This window comes from Hyposmocoma kahamanoa, unplaced genomic scaffold (genome assembly GCF_003589595.1).
Source record: "Hyposmocoma kahamanoa isolate Upper Pololo Valley unplaced genomic scaffold, ASM358959v1 99702, whole genome shotgun sequence".
Taxonomy (NCBI): Eukaryota; Metazoa; Arthropoda; class Insecta; order Lepidoptera; family Cosmopterigidae; genus Hyposmocoma; species Hyposmocoma kahamanoa.
In genome coordinates this window covers 3,409,124-3,411,744 of record NW_020656001.1, presented here as the reverse complement: position 1 = coordinate 3,411,744, position 2,621 = coordinate 3,409,124, and positions in this window count along the sequence as shown.

The following is a 2,621-nucleotide window of genomic DNA, read 5'->3' as shown; positions in this document are numbered from 1 at the left end:
GTTCAATGTTTGTTATTTGTTTAGTATGTAACTGTTTGTGTTTATCTCATAAATAACATAAAATTAATTTGTATTTTTGGTCATTAACTTCTCCAATGTTTTATTGAAGAATCAATATCCGAGGCCAGGGACCTGGTTTCCTATATTACAAGCTTCTGCTTACTTTAAGTACCAGTCTCTTGCAAACATAATGTAATATCTCTGACTATATATGTTATATTTTGATTCTAGTATAACAATTATGTTTGTGGAAAAAATAAATTATTATTATACAATATATTATTGTCATACTGGCAGTTGTAATAATTATTATGACTGCCTCCATGACTGAACAGTTACCATACCGAACTGCCACGCTAAGGTCCCAGGTTCGATTCCCGTATCGGGAGAAATATTTGTATGGCCTACATTTATTTCTCTCGTGAGTTTGGGTGTAATTTGTGGTTGTCTAAGTGTGTGTCTATGGCACCCGCGACACAGGGTTTCCCTAGTGCGGGGTTATGAGAGTGTGTGTGTTATTATTATTACTATTAAAATCAAATTAAAATTTAAAACCCCCAAAGCAAAATAATCCGCCACGTTGGTCCAATGCGGGCCGGGGACTTCACGTGTTTTGCAAGGGTTATAAATATGACATGTCAAGGTTACAATTGTCCTACGTCGAACTGCGAAGGTACATGGAACTACTGGGGACAAATGACTTTGTCGACGTGCAGGTTCTCATCACAATGTTTTCCTTCATCGAAAAGCTCGTCATGGTAAAATTCGCACATGAAGACACCCACGGCCCCTACTTAAGACGAGGTAGATCGAACGATTTGTTTACTACAGCAGCCTAACAAAGGTACATAAAAACATGATATGGTAACATATGAATTTGAATGTTTGAATGTGGTTTAAAACGATGTGGCTGATATTACGAAATTATCAGCTCGACTTTTAGAGTGAAGCACAATTTGCAAAATATGCTGACGAAATCTAGAGGCAAGTTTATGTAGCTTACATAATGTGGTAGATACAGTTAAACGCCTTCGCAGATAGAGTTATTAGTTCACAGTATATATCATTTACTGCGCTGGATAATGACGGCATTATCATTAGCAACTAACCAAAACAAAGGAAAAGATTCTTGTCCCGCGTGGTATCACTTCTTACATCAGTATTGTGCAATAACATCAATAAATATGAAATAAATCGATTTACGACAAAAATTTTGCTAACCGGGCACTCGCCCATCTCTGCTGCCGTATGAGAGAGGTTTTAATTTTGTTACTAAAAAGTCCGGAATTTCTTTTGCCAATGCCAGACTTTTGTCCGGACTATTCAAATTTTGGAATGATAACCTTACCCGCAGATGACCTGTAAATCGTCGTGTTTTACTCGGACGCCACCACGCGATGCGCATCCTGTGTTATATATCCTGTGTTATAAGGCTAGGCTCGAATGCGGCGCAAAGCTAGGGTGCATTAAAATGGCCAGTGCAACAAAAGCTTTGTCTTATAAGAGATTAGGCATTTCTTTAAACGAATATAAAAAATAGATGTATAAAATGCAATGTACCTAATATAGGACATATTCTCAACTAAAAGAAACATACATTTCTTTTAACAAAGGAGTAAAGCCGCGCTGAAGCAGATTAACACGTCCTTAACTCGTGACGCTTCAACTGTTTGCTATAAATAACTGTCTGCTCTGATAAAATAAACTTATCGGAATTTATATGGCAACTACACCCGTACACCTGTGTTTTTAATTAAAATTAACGATCATAGTTAACTGTTAATTAAAATTGTGAACGAATACTCGTCTATATTTACAATTATAGCTTCAGTGAATCTGCTCTACAGTTACAGTGCTTACCGTTCAATAATTTTCATGATACTTTGGAATTTGAATAATGAAACAAAACGATTTTGAATTTAAATTAGTTAAGTGGGCGATAGGTTTATTAAGTGTTACAATTTCTTTTCAAACACGAAATATGTTAGATTCAGTCAAACCCAATTTACTATTTGACAGTAACTCTACTATTACGAACATCCCTTAAAATTACAACAATATAAATATATATATTTAAGTTTATTGAATGTCACGATGTTTGACCGCAATGATAATCAATTATTTTTGTGATATTACTCCATTTGTTTGTTATAATTATCGAACACTAAGAAAAAATTCCTTCCATCCGGCTGGATTCGAAGCAATGTCTTCCAGCAAACCGTGTCAGGTACAACTAATCCACCGAACGAATTAACGGGCAGCTGCTGGTAGCTGTAAAGGTACTTGGCTGAGTGAAGAAGAAATAGTTTTCTCGCTACAGCAAAAAAGTCGTTAAAAAGATAAGAAAAACAAAGATCTGCAACAAGCACAAGGAAAAATTCGTAACGTCCGCTAGTTGTTTTCGTGGCCTAGTTGGCATAGCATCTGTCACTGTTTGCTGGAAGACTGTGGTTCGATCGAAGGAATTTTTTCTAAGTGCTCGATCATTGTACTCATAATTATATACATGTATATTATATAGATCATTGTACTCATAATTATATACATGTATATTTTATAGTTCAGTTCTGACTAGTTGTTTCGACCTCGATATTCTCGTTCGACTTTATTTAGGTCAAGCA